The following is a 20480-nucleotide window of genomic DNA, read 5'->3' as shown; positions in this document are numbered from 1 at the left end:
TCCCATCAAGGTGACTGTATGCTTAGTCACTCAATTGTGTTTGGCTCTTTGCAATCCTTTGTACTGTAGCCTGCCAGCCTCCTCTGTCTGTGGGATTTCTCAGGCAGAAATACTAGAGTGAGTTGCCATTTTCCTCCTCCAGGGTATCTTCCCAATCTGGGGGTCGAACGTATGTCTCCTGTGTCTCCTGCATTGCAGGCAGATTCTTTACGCACAGAGCCATCAGGGACATGCATCAAGGAGATCAGAGTCAGACTTCTTTGGTCATGGCCTTATCCCCTAAGGTAACATTCCAACAGATGGCCCTGACACCTTATATTCTTATTTGAAGACACTTCTAGCTACATGAAAGCCATATGGAAAAGATAATTGCATTCGGTAACCCATCTTCATAGTCACAATTACAAATACCAATTTTCAATAGAAGATTTGACTATATTCTGGTCTGGTGAGAAAGGGATCAAGTTTATTTGGACATTTCTAGGAGGTTCCACGGTGGTGTGTGAAGCAATACACAGGCCTTGGCATTAAACACATGTGAAATTTAACCCCTAGTAATGAAAATGCCTGAAATGTAATGTTTTTCATCATCATTGCAAGATTTTGTGAGAGTTAAATATGTGGCAAACACCTCATTCATAGGTGGTGGCCCATAAATTTGTAGGAGTATCTTTATAAACAGTGAAAGAGGGAAAACAGAGAGAGGATAGTATTTGTAGGGTAAGGGCAAGAAGCCAGTGGAGATTAGAAAGGTGAAAGGTCGTGCCCTTTCACTTTCACACATCTCTGCAGGGAAGGCTGTAGATAGGTCAGTGTTGTCATCACTTTCCTGTTCAGCTGCCTCTGTGCCTCCTGGCTGGAGAGACAGCCAGCGGTAAACGTCGGGGGAGTGACAGGGCCCACTGGGGGCCCATCCCAGCAGCCCATGTTAGTTAACAATGACTTTCTGGGTATGGACTCAGTTGCTGATAACAACTGTAGGTTTAACTACCGTGATTTATGGCCTGTGAACATGATCTGTCATGAGAAAGAATTAGTGCAAGTCAACTTTGGTGAAGAGGTGACTTTCAGTTTGACCCCTTTGAACCTTGATGACTATTGAAAGATATTCCCCAATCTCTTTCAAGGAAATGAAAGAATGCATAGAAGTCACATGAGTAATGTCTGGCACAAAGGAGGCTTTCAATCAATGGCTGTTGACTCCTGTCACAGTCTTAACAAAAGCATCTACTTATATTTCAAATATTATTGGGTTTATGCTAAATGCAGTATCATATTAACACATTTAACAGTCAAGTAGTATTCCATGAGGATAAAATTATTGCACCTAGAAACAGCAAAACAGGGAGTTCACTGGTGCTGCAGTGATTAAGAATCCATTTTCCAACACAGGAGATGCGGCCTTGATCCCTGCTCAGGGAGCTAACATCCCATGTGCCACAGGGCAGCTAAGCCCATGAGCTGTAACTACAGAGACCGCATGCTCTAGAGCCAGTGTTTCACAACTAGAGAAAGCCCATGTGCCACAATGAAGACCCAGTGCCGCCAACATTTAATTAAAACAGAAAGAAATAACAGAAAGTGTCAACTCCTCTCAATAGTTTTAGGTCTAGGAGAGGGAAAAAAAAGTGTACAAAACCCCAAACACACAGATGAAGTTTAGCCTGGATTAAAGAATGATATAAAAAGCATCAAAGGCAACTCAGGACTTCTTTGATTCTAGTCTCTCAAAATAAAAATGTAACTCTTAATTTATCTTCTGGCTTCTTTTTTTTTTGTAATTGAAACTAGTTTAAACTGTAGTTGATCATCATTCCTGTGAAATGAAATGTTGCTGCCTCTTATAATAGATGAAATGATGCCATAATGACGTACATGTGGGAATGGAAATGAAATCCAGAAAGAGAAATACAACTTGCTGTACTTAAGAACTGTATATCACTGGAAGTTCAGTTGAGACATGCTGACTTCATTCTCTTTGGTCAAGAAGATCATGATACTTACTGGAAAAAAAAAAAAAAAACAGCAGAAATTTGAGAAAATGATCCAAGCTTTTCCTTGTATGCTCTAAAACTCTCACACTTGTATACAATACACTTCTGTTTTATTTTTTTGTTTCTTAGTATGTGCAATATATTTCCCACATTGAACACCCTCAGCAATCCCATGAGAAGAGCATTATTATCCCCATTTGCAGATGAGGAAAAGGTTTAGAATATATATTGATACCTTGCATCAGATAGCACCATGCATAGCACCAGAGATGAGGACTGAACATGAAGCTATGTCTATGTGACTAAAACATGTGTGTTTTTTCCACCTCATCACTTTGATGTATGTGCCTAAGACGTTTTCTCTTCCTCCTTAATTTCTTTCTGTTTTTAAATTCTATTGCAGTATAGTTGCTTTACAGTGTTGTGCTAGTTTCTACTGTACTGCAAAGCGAATCAGTCCTATGTATACATATATCCACTCTTTCTTGGATTTCCTTCCTATTTGGGTCACTATAGAGCACTACGTATAGTTCCCTGTGCTCTGTAGTTGTTTCTCATTAGTAATTTACTTTGTACACAACCTGCATGTCCATCAACAGAGGAATGGAGAAGGATATGGTGTGTGTGTGTGTGTGTATATATATATATATATATATATAAAATAGAATATTACTCAATCATAAAAAGGAACTAAATTGGGTCATTTATAGAGACATAGCTGGACCTAGAGACTATCATATGGAATGAAGTTTCAGAAAGAGAAAAACAAATATCATATGTTAATACATATATGTGCAATCTGAAAAAATTGGTACCGATGATCTTATTTACAAAGTGGAAATAGAGACACAGATGTAGAGAAGATACATATGGGTACAAAGGGGGAAAGGGAGAGTGGGATGAATTGGGAGATTGGGATTGACATACGTACAATGCCTACTGATGCCTACTTGATTTCTGCCCACCATCTCTTCTCTTCCACCGATACGTCCTACCTTCCAAGCCACACTGACTCACATCTGGCATCTGCTGCTCCAGGACCTCCTCTATAAAGATGCCTAGTGAGCAAGACAGTTGTTGACAAAAGCCACTGTCATGCAGGAAGTTCCTCTAGGGTAATGCAGAGTGTGATTTTTAGACCAGTATTGTGGGAATTATCTAGAATCTTGTTAGATTGGCCTTCAAATTTGGGAACTAAAACTGACAATAAAAGTTGGTTACAAATAATCACAGCTAAATATCCCAGTTTCATGGGAAGCACTGACAGGGCCCTGTAAAATGAAAATCAAAAGTCTTAAGGAGTTGCATTGGGTATTAACCCTGTTCTACCTGCTCACCTAAATATTACTATCTCATATTGAGGAATTTGATGTTTTTCATCAAATTAAACATCACGTTTTTTGTTTTTGTAAAGGGGACTATATGGTTTTCACCCGTCATTCATTTAAACCACTGTCAGATGGTCTTTAGAAACTAGAACTCCTTTCAGAGTATATTTACCTGATGAACAGTTAGGGATTTGTGTGCATTATGAATCTCTATGCTAATAGTAATAAAAACCTATTTTCTAGCCTGGAGAGAAATATCTTTGGAAGTGTTTTTAGAGCTTAATGGTCATAGAAAGCTATCCTGTACAGATCAGTCACTGTGGTCTCGTTCATGTCTAATGCTCCAAGAAGGGAGAGCTGTTAACAACAGCCATTTTCCCCCATAGAGTGGGGAGGAGGCTGGCTGTGGACAGTTCCATTGTGTCCTTGAAAGATGGTGATTAACCAAGAAATCACTTGAGTTGCCCAATTGACTTTTTTTTTATTTTTATTTTTACTGTATTTTACTTTACAATACTGTATTGGTTTTGCCATACATTCATTTGTAGATGGTTGGAAGGAAGTTTCCATGCCTCTGAGGGTTAGAATTCATCACGAATGCCCCTGGTTTTGTCTCAGCTTATGCAGACCATAGAGAGATGGATGCAAGGAAAACATACTCCCTTTCATTTCAAAATTATTTCTAACAACTGAAAATCCACAACTTGAAAAGACCTGAAAGTATGTATTCTCCTTTGAGAGAATATAAACATTTGACTTTTCTTTCTGGAAGAAATAAAAGATGAAAACTTAATTGCAGTCTTCATCATGGGTTTAATTACTTTGGACCCTTCTCTGGTGCTTTTGGCCTATTTGGCAATCCACATTTATGAATCATATAAAAACAAGTGGGCAAGCAATTATGACTGATCTTGAAAAACAAAGACAGGACTCTAAGGCATTTACTCTCCATATATTTTAGTTTCAATTGTGTGAAATTTCTTGGTCTGGAGCGCTGTCATACGTAAAAATGACCTAGGAGATGTAAAATGTTCCATGTTTAATGGTTAACTTTAATTCTGTGTGTTTCTCATGTTCTATAATCTTTCTGGGTGGATCACTGAACATGATAGAAGGCTGTTTTATGCTCTGGGGGAATACTGTTTTTCTGTTTCTCTTTGTGTTGTTTTTCCTAGCGACCTATCAAAATGTACTCATAGCAATAAAGCTGTGTGTAAAAGTTACAGTGCTCTAAACAGGACATCAAGTGCATAGCCTCAAATTTTAATGGAAACTTAATGGAATCCATTTCAAAGAATAGAAATATTTATACAAGGAGCTGTTTTTCACCTTCCTTGAATGATAAAAGAAAAGTTCATTTAGCAGATTAAAAATAGGCTCAGAAAACATGAATATAAAAAATCAGACTAGTGAATCAACGGTTGAAGTAAAATCAGACCACAATTATCTAAGCAGTGTACGTAGATTTTTCTGTAGCTGCTAATATTTCTACTGGTTGTGTAAAACTGCAAATCAGTCTTCAGCTTTAAGCTCAGCTGCCTCTTTCTTTTTGATTTTATAGCCCTCAGAGACTTAAGCTTTGCAACTGAATTATCCTAAAACTTCACAACAGTTTTCTCTTTGTATATAACAAATATTGACTAACTATAAAGAAAATCAAAGACATTCTGGATTAATATGCACTATGTATGGCAGGGGGAATTCAAGAAAGTGTCCTTATATAGTTACATGTACACAGAATGGAAATGACTGAAAGCCAGGTAACCAAACACTAGATTTTGGTTGTTGTTGCTTGGTGTGTAGATGGAGCTACATTTTCTAGTGGATGTTGTTTCAGGCAGTCAAAAAATAATAATTTCCTTTAAATGAGATTTTAAAATAGAAAAAAAGGCATATTAATTAATGATGTCTTTGCTTAAGTTCAGTTCAGTTGCTCAGTCGTGTCCGACTCTTTGCGACCCCATGAATCGCAGCACGCCAGGCCTCCCTGTCCATCACCAACTCCCAGAGTTCACTCAGATTCACTTCCATCTAGTCAGTGATGCCATCCAGCCATCTCATGCTCTGTTGTCCCCTTCTCCTCCTGCCCCCAATCCCTCCCAGCATCAGAGTCTTTTCCAATGAGTCAACTCTTCGCATGAGGTGGCCAAAGTACTGGAGCTTCAGCTTTAGCATCATTCCTTCCAAAGAAATCCCTGGGTTGATCTCCTTCAGAATGGACTGGTTGGATCTCTTTGCAGTGCAAGGGACTCTCAAGAGTCTTCTCCAACACCACAGTTCAAAAGCATCAATTCTTCAGCACTCAGCCTTCTTCACAGTCCAACTCTCACATCCATACATGACCACAGGAAAAACCACAGCCTTGACTAGGCGGACCTTAGTCGGCAAAGTAATGTCTCTGCTTTTGAATATGCTCTCCAGGTTGGTCATAACTTTTCTTCCAAGGAGTAAGCGTCTTTTAATTTCATGGCTGCAGTCACCATCTGCAGTGATTTTGGAGCCCAAAAAAATAAAGTCTGACACTGTTTCCTCATCTATTTCCCATGAAGTGGTGGGACTGGATGCCATGATCTTCGTTTTCTGAATGTTGAGTTTTAAGCCAACTCTTTCACTCTCCTCTTTCACTTTCATCAAGAGGCTTTTTAGTTCCTCTTCACTTTCTGCCATAAGGGTGGTGTCATCTGTGTATCTGAGGTGATTGATATTTCTCTCGGCAATCTTGATTCCAGCTTGTGCTTCTTCCCGTCCAGCGTTTCTCATGATGTACTCTGCATATAAGTTAAATAAGCAGGGTGACAATATACAGCCTTGACATACTCCTTTTCCTATTTGGAACCAGTCTGTTGTTCTATGTCCAGTTCTAACTGTTGCCTCCTGGCCTGCATGCAGGTTTCTCAAGAGGCAGGTCAGGTGGTCTGGCATTCCCATTAAAGAGGGTGATCAAAGCTGGGGAGCAAGTATATAATGTTAGTTGAAATGGTGGAGGAGTGGGAGGGGCACTGCTGGTACAGCACTGACATGAACCTCCTCGTTGTCCTAATGTGATAGTGGTTCAGATGCATCATGAGGAGCTTCTCATTCAGTGACAGACAGGAACGGACTCCTGGGTCAAATTAGCACTATTTCAGGAAGACAGGCAATAGTTGGAAAACATGCAGAATTGGAAACTTTGGGACTATCAAATCCTGGCACAAGAAAAAGAATGCTTTGTTGACAGGAGGAAATCTTCATTATGTGTGACTTTAAACTACTTGCAGTGAGTAGGCAGAAACCTAATCATTTAAACCTGGATGATAGCATGGCATGTGCTGCGAAGACTAGAGGGGTTGGAATGAGAATGGACCCATGTTCCTCTCCTCTCCATGTACTGGTACCTGAAGAATACTCATGCTAATCACTGGAAATACCTGTATTCCAAATGCCAAGACACAAAGCTAATTTTCCATGTGGTAGGGAGGTAAAGGGGCTTCCCAGGTCAGCTCAGATGGTAAAGAATCTGCCTGCAACGCAGGAGACCCCAGTTTGATCCCTGAGTCAAGAATTTCCCCTGGAGAAGGGAGTGGCTACCCACTCCAATATTCTTGCCTGGAGAACTCCATGGAGAGAGGAGCCTGGTAATCTATAGTCCATGGGGTCGCAGAGTCAGACACAACTGAGCGGCTAGCACACACACACAGGGAGGGAAAGTACAGACAGACATAAGTTTTGATGGAGTCAAATTTACTGATGTGTTTTTCTCTTACTGTTTCTGCTTTTTGTGTCGTATTTAAGAAAACTTTGCCAAACTCAAGGTTTTTCATTACATTTTGGGAGAACTTGTATAGTTTTAGCTTTTACATTTGTTCTTGATTTATTTTTAGTCAACTTTTGTAAACAGTGTGAAGAGTCAAGCTTATTATTATTATTTATTTTTACATAAGGTCCTCCAATAATTCCAGCACTGTTTGTTGAAATAATTTTTATTTCCTCAATGAATTGCTTTTGATCAAAGTGAATTGACCATGTATGTATGGGGATGTTTCTGAATTTTATTCTGTTCCATTGATTTATTTATATATTTAAATAATCCATCTCAATCCTACATTAGCACTCTTGAAACAGGTGGTGGTGTGGAAATATTCCAAATTTGTATTTTTTTCCAAAGTTTTTTGACTATTTTAAGTACTTTGATTTCCCATATAAATATAATAATAAGCTTGTCAATTTCTCCTAAAAAGCCACTTGAATTTTGATTGGGATTCCATTGAAGCTATAGGCCAATTTGGTGGGAACTGATGTCTACGAGTCTTCTAATCCTTAAATATGGTATATTTCTCCATTTACTTAATTAAAAACTTCCCTTAGTACTTTATTGTAGTTTTCAATGTCTGAGTCACATATGTCAATTTTCAAATTTATCCCTCCATAGTTCATTTTTTGCTATTACTGTAAAGATATATTTTAATATCAGTTATGATTGTTTATTGGTATCACTTAGAAATACAGTGGATATTTGTATATTGACCTCATACCCTGCAACATTGCTAAGTTCTTATTGGTTATAAATGTTATTTTATAGCTTCTATAAAATTTTCTTGACTTCCTACTTTTGCATTCTAGTCCTGTATAATGAAAAGAACATGTTTTTGGGCTGTTAGTTCTAGAAGGTCTTGTAGGTCTTCATAGAACTGTTCAACTTCAGCTTCTTCAGCTTTACTGTTTGGGGCATAGACTTGGATTACTGTGATATTGAATGGTTTGCCTTGGAAACAAACAGAGATCATTCTCTCATTTTTGAGATTGCATCCAAGTACTGCATTTTGGACTCTTTTGTTGACCAAGAGGGCTACTCCATTTTTTCTAAGGGATTCTTGCCCACAGTAGTAGATATAATGGTCATCTGAATTAAATTCACCCATTCCAGTCCATCTTAGTTCACTGATTCCTACAGTGTCAGTGTTCACTCTTGCCATCTCCTGTTTGACCACTTTCAATTTGCCTTGATTCATGCATCTAACATTCCAGGTTCCTATGCAATATTGTTCTTTATAGCATTGGGCTTTACTTTCATCACCAGTCACATCCACAGCTGGGTGTTGTTTTGCTTTGGCTCGGTCTCTTCATTCTTTCTGGAGTTATTTCTCCACTGATCTCCAGTAACATATTGGGCACCTACTGACCTGGGGAGTTCATTTTTCAGTGTTCTATCTTTTTGCCTTTTCATACTGTTCATGGGGTTCTCAAAGCAAGAATACTGAGGTGGTTTGCCATTCCCTTCTCCAGTGGACAGCCTTTTCTCAGAACTCTCCACCCAAAAAGATGTCCTTTTCATTATAGGGGACTGGAATGCAAAAGTAGGGAGTCAAGAAACACCTGGAGTAACAGGCAAATTTGGCCTTGGAGTACAAAACAAAGCAGGTCAAAGGCTAATAGAGTTTTACCAAGAGAATGCACTGGTCATAGCCAACACCCTCTTCCAACAATACAAGAGAAGACTCTACACATGGACATCACCAGATGGTCAACACCAAAATCAGATTGATTATATTCTTGCAGCCAAAGATGGAGAAGCTCTATACAGTCAGCAAAAACAAGACCAGGAGCTGACTGTGGCATGAACTCCTTATTGCAAAATTCAGACTTAAATTGAAGGAAGTAGAGAAAACCACTAGACCATTCAGGTATGACCTAAATCAAGTCCCTTATTATCATACACTGGCAGTGACAAATAGATTCAAGGGATCAGATCTGATAGACAGAGTGCCTGAAGAACTATGGACGGAGGTTCATGACATTGTACAGGAGGCAGGGATCAAGACCATCCCCAAGAAAAAGAAATGCTAAAAGGCAAAATGGTTGTCTGAGGAGGCCCTAGAAATAGCTGAGAAAGAAAGAGAAGCAAAAGGCAAAGGAGAAAAGCAAAGATATACCCAACTGAATACAGAGTTCCAAAGACTAGCAAGGAGAGATAAGAAAGCCTTCCTCAGTGATCAGTGCAAAGAAATAGAGGAAAACCATAGAATGGGAAAGACTAGAGATCCCTTCAAGAAAATTAGAGATACCAAGGGAACATTTCATGCAAAGATTGGCACAATGAAAGACAGAAATGGTATGAACCTAACAGAAGAAAAAGACATTAAGAAGAGATGGCAAGAATACACAGAAAAACTATGCAAAAAAATATTCATTACCCAGATAACCACAATGGTGTGATCACTCACCTAGAGTCAGACATCATGGAGTGCGAAGTCAAATGAGTCTCAGGAAACACCACTATGAGCAAAGCTAGTGGAGGTGATGAAATTCCAGTTGAGCTTTTTGAAATCCTGAAAGATGACATTGTGGAAGTGCTGCACTCAGTATGCTAGCAAATTTGGAAAACTCAGCAGTGGCCGCAGGACTGGAAGAGGTCAGTTTTCATTCCAAACCCAAGAAAGGTATTACCAAAAATGTTCAAACTACTGCACAGTTGTACTCATCTCACACGCTAGGAAAGTATTGCTCAAAATTCTCCAAGCCAGGCTTCAACAGTACATAAACCAGAACTTCCAGATGTTCAAGCTGGATTTAGAAAAGGCAAAGGAACCAGAGATCAAATTGCCAACATCCACTGGATCATCGAAAAAGCAAGAGAGTTTCCAAAAAAAATCTACTTCTGCTTTATAGACTACACCAAAGTCTTTGACTGTGTGTATCACAACAAACTGTGGAAAATTCTTAAAGAGATGGGAATACAAAACTACCTTACCTGCCTCCTGAGAACTCTCTATGCAGGTCAAGAAGCCTCATTTAGAACTGATCATGGAATAACAGACTGATTCCAGATTGGGAAATGAGTATGTCAAGGCTGTATATTGTCACCCTGGTTGTTTAACTTATATGCAGAGTACATCATGAGAAATTCCAGGCTGGATAAAGCACAAACTGGAGTCAAGATTGCCGGGAAAACTATCAATAACATCAGATAATGCAGATGACACCACCCTTATAGCAGAAAGCAAAGAACTAAAGAGCCTCTTGATGAAAGTGAAAGAGGAGAGAAATAGAGTTGGCTTAAAACGCAGCATTCAGAAAACTAAGATCATGGCATCTAGTCCCCTCACTTCCTGGCAAATCGATGGAGAAACAATGGAAACAGTGAGAGACTTTATTTTGGGGGGCTCCAAAATCACTGCAGATGGTGACTGCAGCCATGAAATTAAAAGACGCTAGCTCCTTGGAAGAAAAGTTGTGACCAACCTAGACAGCATACTAAAAAGCAGAGACATTACTATACCAAGAAAGGTCCACCTAGTCAAAGCTATGGTTTTTCCAGTGGTCATGTATGGATGTGGGAGTTGGATTATAAAGAAAGCTGAGTGCCGACGAATTGATGCTTTTGAACTGTGGTGTTGGAGAAGACTCTTGGGAGTCCCTTGGACTGCAACGAGATCAAACTAGTCAGTCCTAAAGGAAATCAGTCCTGAATATACATACTTTGGCCACCTGATGTGAAGAACTGACTCCTAGGAAAAGACCCTGATGCTTGGAAAGATTGATGACAGGAGGAGAAGGGGACAACAGAGGATGAGATGGTTTGATGTTATCACTGATTGACATGAGTTTCAGTGTGCTCCAAGAGTTGGTGATGGACAGGGAAGCCTGGCTACTGCAGTTCATGGGGTTGCAAAAAGTCAGACACAACTGAGGAACTGAACTGAACTGATAGAATTTTCTACATAAATGTTTGTGAATAAAAGTTTCATTTTTCCTTCCAAATTATTTAACTTTTTGTTTCTTTTTCCACCTTATGGCACTGACTACAATTTCCAATATGTGAATACAAGTAATGAAGCTGGATGCTGTTAACATTTTTATGTATCTTAGGTGAAAAATACTCAGTATGATGGTGGCTATAGATATTTTGTAGATGCCTTTTGTCAGGTTGAGATTGTTCGTTTCCAGTCTTACTTTCCTGTAGGTTTTTCTTTTCTTTTCTTTAAATCAACAATGTGGTTGGATTTTGTCAAATGCGTTTTCTGTATGTATTGACTTGATCACATGATTTTTCTTGACTAGTATAGTGAATTACACTGACTGATTTTTGGTTATTAAACCAACATTGCATTCCTGGGATAAACAACCCTTAATCATAATGTATTATCCCTTTTATATATTGATGGAATTAATTTGCAAAATTTAAAAAAAGGAAAAAAATGAATCTATGTCCGTGAAGAATATTGGTTTGTAGCTATCTTTTATTGTAATATTTTCTGATTTTGATATCTGGTTAAGGCTGGCCTCACAGACTGAGTTTGACATCTTCCTTTTGCATTATTTTATGGAAAAGTTTTTGTAAAGATGATGTTCCTTTTTCCGTAAATGTTTGGAGAATTCAGCAGTGAGCCCATCTGGGCCAGGAATTTTCACTGTGGGAGTGTTTATAATTGCAAATTTAATAAATATTCAGACTATCTATTACTGCTTGAATGAGCATTGTCCATTTCATCAGAGTTTTAACTTCAGTGATAAAATATTGATTAAAGTATTCTCTTTAATTGTTTTAATATTTATGACTTTTATACTTATGTCACCGCTCTCATTTGACATTGACCTGTCACTCTCACTGACATTAATAATTGTGACTTCTCTCATTTATTTCCTAATCAGTATGGCCAGTAGTTCATCAGTTTTGCTGTTCTTCTCCCAGACCCAGTGTATGTATTTAAAAAATTTTTTTCTCTATTATTTTTCAGTTTTGTTGATTTCCACTCCTCTCTTTAATTTAGATTTAATGTACTTCCCCACCCCCACCTCTAATTTCTTAAGGAAAAAACTGACTGTAGCGATTTGAGACTGTTCTTCTTTTCTAATGTTGGCCTTTATTGCTATAAACTTCCCTCTAAATGCTAGCTTAGCTGGATTCCACACTTTTTGCTATGTTGTGTTTTCATTTTAATGCAGTTCTAAAAGGGTCTTAGAAAAGTTCTAAAGTCACTTAGAAGAGGACTCTGTGACAGACTAGGCTTGTATCTTTCACTCATGGAACAAGTGAGGACATTTTGTTAACAACAACAGAAACCTAAATTATGTAAGAATTGTATATTATGTGAGAGAATTGAGCAATACAAGGAGGTGGGATGTATCAGACACCTCTTATGTATCTCAGATCTTTTGGTTTCACCTCTTTCTCGAGCCTTTGGACACTTGTTGCCCTGGGCTGCTGCAACCATCGCTTTCACATGGGACAAGCATGACGGTTCTTTGCTTTATGCCTATGCATCTCCTATCCTATAATGTTCTTATTGCTTAAGTGTGAGTCTGCAGAACCTACTTGATCCCCATTCATGTGTATCCCAGAGGTACAGGGAAGCCAGTGTGAGTGGGAAAAACTTTGTTCAGTAAGAGAGGTTAACCAGTGGATAAACTTTTCCTCCTATCTCCCCTTGGTTGGATTGTTCTGAGATAGTCATTTATAGCCTAGTAGAAGATGGTGATAGAAGACAGAACGATTCAAGAAGCTGTATAACTACTTGCATTTGCTTTCCCTCCTCTTTGGCTTTTCCCCTTCCCCTCACTCCTGTTTTCCTAGCATTGTACTTTCTAATGAAAGAGTAGCAAAGTGACTTTGTCTTCCGTTCTGCTTTCCGGAAAACCCAGACTAAGGCAGAAAGCGATCAATCGATGATAATCAGCAGATCAGCACTTGTTACCTTCAATGAATATTACTTAACGTCATTTTATTTTCATTCATGTCTATTATGATTGAGAAAATCAAGGTAAGGATATACAAAGTTGTGATGAAGCTTTAACTTAGCCACTGTTGGAGGAGGTCATGGAGAGAATGTGACCGCCGGTTGACCCTAAAGCTGGACTTGGCAGTCGGAGTTTCCGCCCCATCTCCCACCTTTGGAATGTTTGTCCCACCCACCATTTCCACACTTGGAGCTGTTTCAAAGACTCAGCCTTAAGAGGGTTAGGTATTGCTGAGACCATCTGGACTAAATATGTGACTGAATCCAGTGAAGGCTTCTGCATGTAACGAGTGTGGGAGGTGTGGAGACTTGCTCATCTGGAGGGCACCCAAGCCAAGCCTTCCTACCTAGCCATCTGGAGAGGTCCGCCTCTTTCTTTGGTCTCTCCTTGCCCTCACTGTATGGACACCAGTTTGCGAACCAACAGTGAATATTTTTCTTTTGAAACTGAACCATTATTGCAAGTTTTTTTTTTTTCCTTCTCCAATTAAAAGGCGCTTACTCCTTGGAAGAAAAGTTATGACCAACCTAGATAGTATATTCAAAAGCAGAGACATTAATCTTTGCCGACTAAGTTCCATCTAGTCAAGGCTATGGTTTCTCCTGTTGTCATGAATGGATGTGAGAGTTGGACTATGAAGAAGGCTGAGCGCTGAAGAATTGATGCTTTTGAACTGTGGTGTTGGAGAAAACTCTTGAGAGTCCCTTGGACTGCAAGGAGATCCAACCAGTCCATTCTGAAGGAGATCAACCCTGGGATTTCTTTGGAAGGAATGATGCTAAAGCTGAAGCTCCAGTACTTTGATCACCTCATGCGAAGAGTTGACTCATTGGAAAAGACTCTGATGCTGGGAGGGATTGGGGGCAGGAGGAGAAGGGGACGACCCAGGATGAGATGGCTGGATGGCATCACAGACTCGATGGACGTGAGTCTGAATGAACTCCGGGAGATGGTGATGGACAGGGAGGCCTGGTGTGCTGCAATTCATGGGGATGCAAAGAGTCGGACACGACTGAGCGACTGAACTGAACTGAACTGAACTTCTCAGTACTGACTCAATAATTGCTTTCCTCTGATTACATTTTCTTCTTATGTATAGTGTTCTGCATTTTGAGTTTGAGTATCTGACATCGGGGGCTTCCCTGGTAGCTCAGCAGTAATGAACCTGCCTGCCAATGCAGGAGACACCCGTTTGATCCCTAGGTCGGGAATGTCCCCTGGAGGAGGAAATGACAGCCCACTCCAGCATTCTTGCCTGGAGAATCCCACGGACAGAGGAGCCTGGTGGGCTACAGCCCATGGGGTTGCAAAAGAATCAGACAGGATTTAGCAACTAAACAGCAACAGCAATAACAATCTGACATCAGGGAGCAGGTATTAAGGTTTCAAAAGACTTTTGGGGGCAAGGACTATTGTAGTTTTTTTGTATAAATTGTTTTGTCCGAAAGGTGAATACTCACTGATCCTAAGTCTATGGTAACCTCTATTTTTTAAAAAAGTCACCTTTCTCTGTGACCACCTCCGTATCAGCTCCTTCTCTCTGCTCTGAGCTTCTTATACTGGAAGAAGGTAAGAGGAATTGTTTATATTATTAATAATCTCTGTGGAAAGTCATATATTGTCACTTATAAACTAGCATATTCTTGACTTGATTTCTTTTGTAGTTGCTAAAGTTCTTTATGGGTTTGGTATTTGCTCTTTTTACTTTATTCAGTGACTAATATCAGCGTAAACCTCTGTCTACTGGCAAACTCTCTGTTGACAGACAGAACCAAGATTTCATAAAATGCAAGTACTGCTAATCTGATATTTGAGAAGCATAAAGCATGAGAGGCAGTAGTATAAATATGTTTTATATTACCTTATTACAAAATTAATAAATGCTCATTTTTGAAAAATGACAAAATTGGAAAAATAGAACATAATATGACCAATAACTCAACAGAAAAGGGTCACTGTTGTCATTTGCTGAGCATGTTTTTATATGATTATTATCATATAAAATAGACTACATCAGTGTTTTCAAGAATATATATTCTGATTTGAAAAGTAATACCTGCTTGCTGTAGCAAATTTGGAAAATAAGATACTTTTGATAAAGAAGAAAATTAAAGTTAATTATATCATCTGAGATAATATTTTAGATATTAGTTTATTTCTTTGTAATTTTTTACACGCAAAACATTATTAAAAAATAAGTGTTTCTTAAAATATTCATGGGGAAAACCCCAAGAAGCACTTAAAAATATCGTGGTTTTACATATGTCCACAAATTGTTTGATACTCCTCCCTTCCCATCCCATCCAACTGAGCGTGAATTCTACTTAGTGACTGACTTCGATCAAAAAGAATAAATTCATTATCAGAGAAATGCAAATCAAAACCACAATGAGGTACCATTTCACGCCAGTCAGAATGGCTGCTATCCAAAAGTCTACAAACAATAAATGCTGGAGAGGGTATGGAGAAAAGGGAAACCTCTTACATTGTTGGTGGGAATGCAAACTAGTACAGCCACTATGGAGAACAGTGTGGAGATTCCTTAAAAAACTAGAAATATAACTGCCATATGACCCAGCAATCCCACTGCTGGGCATACACACCGAGGAAACCAGAATTGAAAGAGACACGTGTACCCCAATGTTCATCGCAGCACTATTTATAATAGCCAGGACATGGAAGCAGCCTAGGTGTCCATCAGCAGATGAATGGATAAGAAAGCTGTGGTACATATACACAATGGAATATTACTCAGCCATTGAAAAGAATACATTTGAATCAGTTCTAATGAGATGGATGAAACTGGAGCCCATTATACAAAGTGAAGTGAGTCAGAATGAAAAACACCAATACAGTATATTAACACATATATATGGAATTTAGAAAGATGGTAACGATGACCCTGTATGCGAGATAGCTAAAGAGACGCAGATGTAAAGAGCAGTCTTTTGGACTCTGTGGGAGAAGATGAGGGTGGGATGATTTGGGAGAATAGCATTGAAACATGTATATTATCATATGTGAAACAGATTGCTAGTCCAGGTTTGATGCATGAGATGGTGCTCAGGGCTGGTGCACTGGGATGAACCTGAGGGATGGGATGGGGAGGGAGGTGGGAGGGGGGTTCAGAATGGGGAACACCTATGCACCCATAGCTGATTCATGTCAATGTATGGCAAAAACAACTACAATATTGTAAAGTAATTAGCTTCCAATTAAAATTAAAAACAGAAAAAAGAATAAAGTAGAGATCTTTCCTGCTGGTTCATTGATTAAGACTCCATGGTCCTTATGCAGGGGGCACAGGTTTGATCCCTGGTTGGGGAATCCACCTGTTCAATACCACCAAAACAAAACTAAACAAAAACAAAAAAGACAAGCAAAAACAAATCAAAAAGTGGGAATAATAGTATGCAACTTCATAGAGGGAACCGCTATGGAATACTCACTTGGTGGACAATAGCCGCCATTTTGTGAGCAGCCATATGGAGAAGTCCAGATGTGGAGAAACTGAGGCTTCCTGCAAATAACCATGGGAATACTCCATCTTGGAAGGGGATCCTCCAGCCCCACTAAAGCGTCCTATCATGAATTTGGCTGACATGTTGACTGAAATGTCTTGAGAGAACCTGAGTCATAATTGCCTGGCTAAGTTGCTCCTTGGTTCCTAAACCCAACAACTATGTGAGATAATACATGTTTGTTTTCTTAAGCACTAAATTTTGCAGTAATTTGTTATGTAATGATATATAATCCAAACATCAATATGTCGGAAGGCATATAAAGTATTAGATCACCTTTGCTTTTATAATTGCAACAGCATTATAGCTGTGAAACAATGTCGGGCCAGTAGACAGATCACTGGTTGCCCCAGCTGTGAAGGGTGTTTGTTTTTGCTGTTTCTAATTGGGGTAGAGGGGAACCTAGGTATGAGATCTTCTGAGTTTCTCCGTCTTTCCCTCCCACACATTCCTTTCCTTTTTTTCCCTCCCTGAGGCTGCTGGCTGTGTGATGCCTTTTGTGAGGTTTATTTGCCATGATTGATCTTGGCCATGGATGGAAGCCATCCAAAGCTTTGTGCTAGACTGAGACACAAAATAAGTATCTACTGGCCAGTCTCTGAGATGATTTATTGTCAGATTTTGAAGCGAAAACTGGTTTGTCTTTTGAATCTATTATTTGCTTCAGTTCAGTTCAGTTCAGTTGCTCTGTGTCTGACTCTTTGCGACCCCATGAATCGCAGCACGTCAGGCCTCCCTTGTCCATCACCAACTCCTAGAGTTCACTCAGACTCACGTCCATCGAGTCCGTGATGCCATCCAGCCATCCCATCCTCTGTCGTCCCCTTCTCCTCCTGCCCCCAATCTCTCCCAGCATCAGAGTCTTTTCCAATGAGTCAACTCTTCGCATGAGGTGTCCTAAGTACTGGAGCTTCAGCTTTAGCATCATTCCTTCCAAAGAAATCCCAGGGTTGATCTCCTTCAGAATGGACTGGTTGGATCTCCTTGTAGTCCAAGGGATCCTCAAGAGTCTTCTCCAACACCACAGTTCAAAGTCCTTCTTCACAGTCCAGCTCTCACATCCATATATGACCACAGGAAGCTACAGAGTGACAGGAAATTACAGGGGCCGGGTGGTGGCGGTGGTGATGAAACTTCCCTCGCTTCCAGGCATTTGATGGCACTGCCATTGAAAACCATACTCTACTGCGGAAACTCTTTTTCCATCTTTTTTGTTGCAGGTCTTCCTCCACCAGCCCCTTAACTGCTATTCCTTAAAGCAATCATTCTTAAACTTCAGTATGTGTCAGAGTCACTTGGCAGATGCGTTCAAACAGATTTCTGGGCGCACCTCCAGAGTTCCTGATGCAGCAGGTCAGAGTAGGGTGGGAGAATTTTCCTTTGCAGTGAGTGCCTGGGTGATGCTGGTGCCACCATTCTGGGACCACACTTCAGAACCACAGCCCTCAAGCTCTATGCTTGCATAGTAGAGGGGATCCCAAGGGCATGGTGAAGACAGGAGCCCATGCAACGAAGGGGATTGCCAAACTGCTTGGCATGAAGCAATATAAGGAATATGTGTTTGCTCTTGAGGGAGGAAGTGAGGAGGAGAAAGAAGGAAGAAGTGAAGTGGTGGGATGAAGTAGCTTGAGGCTGAGCGATCAGATAAAGATCAAGGCAGCTCTAGAAATATGCCTGGTAAAGGGGTCCTTGAGATCTTTAAACATTTCTCTTCCATATTAGGGAAAAGCTTAAAATAGAGAATATTCACTGTCTCCTAGCAAGATGTGTGTGAAAGAGAGGGAAGGAGAGAGAGGTAGGGACATATTCCTATGTGAAGACATGAAGTCAGATGCTGATTTCTGCTAAAGGTTGATGCAGTGCAGAAGAGAGAGAGTGCCTTTGAGATGGTTAAGTGGCCAGCAAACTAAGGCAGCAGTTAGTAGCCAGAGGTGATCTGAACGGAATATGTTTGTCCTTTGTCCTCCCTATGCTCCTCACCGGAAGTTATCATTGACTTGGAGAAGGATTTGGGTTTGCCCAGCCTATGAAAATGAGGGCTTGACTCAATCACATCTAGTTCTCTAGAGGCCAAAGAGGCCTTAGTTAACATCCAGGTAAATTTCTCTTGTTGTTATGGTCTACTGTGTGTTTACTCTTTTTTTTTAATTGATTTTTATTGGAGTGTAGTTACTTTACAATGTTGTGTTAGTTTCTGCTGTACAGCAAAGTGAATCAGCTGTACGTATACACACAGCCCCTCATCTTTGGATTTCCTTCCCATTTAAGTCACTATAGAGCCTGAGTAGAATTCCCTGTGCTATACAGTACGTTCTCGTTAGTTATCTATTTTATACATAGTATCAATAGTGTATGTATATCAGTCCCAATCTCCCAATTCACCCCATCAGCCTCCTTCCCCCTTGGTGTCCCTATATTTGTTCTCTACGTCTGTGTGTCTATTTCTGCTTTGCAAGTAAGAGCTTCATGCCATTTTTCTAGATTCCACATTTATGCATTAATATATGATATTTGTTTTTCTCTTTACGACTTAGCTTCAGAGTGAAGTAGGATGTAGAAATTGTGTGATTATTCTTCAGTCTTTCCTTCAGGGTAAGCAGATGCACTTCTTTAAGTCAGTATCTCTAGAGGCCCCTGTTTGTCTTCTCCTCATGAGTTCATGAACTAATGAACTAATAACATTAATTATTGGCTGATAACAGCTACATGTTGCAGGTGATTTTTATTCTGATCTCCAGGTGAAGGTTGGATGTTCTCAAGCCTCTGGGAAGGGAGGAGGCTCCCATCTCCTTTTGGGGAAGACCAGGAGAACAGGGACAGTCAGAAACAGGTCCGTCTCAGCTGAGGGAAACGGAGAAAGATGTTGTGGGGTCACACGGGCATGTTGAAGCCTCATGAAAACGCCTTCAACTTCCTATCGCTTTCTCTGTTGTGAGGAAACTGAGAGATCGAGGGGGTCACGCCTCCCTGCTACAGGTCATCTTCAAATTGTCTTCATCCGGAGAGCTCGGTGAGGGTCTGAGGGAGGAAAAGGGAGGCAAGGCTACAGTGGGATTTGAGGTGAACAGACCTGCTTCTTGCCTCCTCTGCCTTAGGTACCCAAGTGGTCCCCATGCTTGTGCATCGCTCTAGGGGTTTATCCGTTGGCTTCAGCACTGACTAATTCAGGATGTTTTCAAGCCTCAGAAGGAGAAATGGCCAGTCAGAGGATTTCCTTTGAGGTTAAGTGTAGACCTCGACATGGTGCTAATCAGAGGAGGGAAGAGTGCTGTTTCCCAGATGATGCTGCACTCTGAAAAGCTGACGAGACTAAACACTGGAAACTTTGTTATGGTGATGATGCTGGTCGTGGTGGTGAATCAGACCATTTTTGCCTGTAGGCATCCTGCATACAGTCCAGCAATCCCCCATAGAACACTTCAGTGATTAGTTTTCTCTGTTTTCACTTTATTGAGGTAAACATTGGAAACTAAGAACAGTTCCTTTTTAAGGTGTATAAGTTGATGTTTTTATATATGTGTACATTGTCTTAATATATGTGTACATTAAAAAGCATTAGTTTGCTGACAAAGGTCTGTCTAGTCAAAGCTATGGTTTTTCCAGTAGTCATGTATGGATGTGAGAGTTGGACTGTGAAGAAAGCTGAGCACCAAAGAATTGATGCTTTTGAACTGTGGTGTTGGAGAAGACTCTTGAGAGTCCCTTGGACTGCAAGGAGATCCAACGAGTCCATCCTAAAGGAAATCAGTCCTGAATGTTCATTGGAAGAACTGATGCTGAAGCTGAAACTCCAGTACTTGGGCCACCTGATGTGAAGAACTGACTCACTGGAAAAGACCCTGATGTTGGGAAAGGTTGAAGGCAGGAGGAGAAGGGAATGACAGAGGATGAGATGGTTGTATGGCATCACCAACTTGATGGAC

This window comes from Capra hircus, chromosome 17, assembly GCF_001704415.2.
Source record: "Capra hircus breed San Clemente chromosome 17, ASM170441v1, whole genome shotgun sequence".
Lineage (NCBI taxonomy): Eukaryota > Metazoa > Chordata > Mammalia > Artiodactyla > Bovidae > Capra > Capra hircus.
This window is presented reverse-complemented; position numbering follows the sequence as displayed.